This window comes from Gavialis gangeticus, unplaced genomic scaffold (assembly GCF_001723915.1).
Source record: "Gavialis gangeticus isolate Ggan-Ray unplaced genomic scaffold, GavGan_comp1, whole genome shotgun sequence".
NCBI lineage: Eukaryota > Metazoa > Chordata > Crocodylia > Gavialidae > Gavialis > Gavialis gangeticus.
Window position 1 is genome coordinate 1,859,966 of NW_017728983.1, and position 462 is coordinate 1,860,427.

Genomic DNA, 462 nt, shown 5'->3' on the forward strand with positions numbered 1-462 from the left:
TCTGGTGTGACAACCAAATTTCCTAGCGTGTCTTGCAGGAGCCCCACATTATCCGGTACCTTCTTTTTGCACCCTATGTATTTGAAAAAGGACTTTTTGTTGTCCTTGATCTGGGAAACTAGTGCCAGTCCCATCTCTGCCTTGGCCTTCCTGACTGCCCCCGTGCAGCCCCGAGCAACCACAATATAGTCCTCCCTGGTGATGGCCCCTCCCTTCCATTGGGTATCCGCCTCCCTTTTAGCTAGGAGACATTCCCGGATGCTTTTGGTGAGGCATGGCAGCTTTTGCGCCCTTCTGCTCCCTTTGATCCGTGTTGGGATTACCTCTTTTTGGGCTTGGAGGATCATCTCCTTAAGAAGCGACCACTCTTCTTGGACACCTGGCTCCCCTCCCCTCCCCTTCCCTCCCCTCCGGGACCTCAGTGCTTCCCCGACTATTCTCCTTAGCTCATTGAAGTCCGCC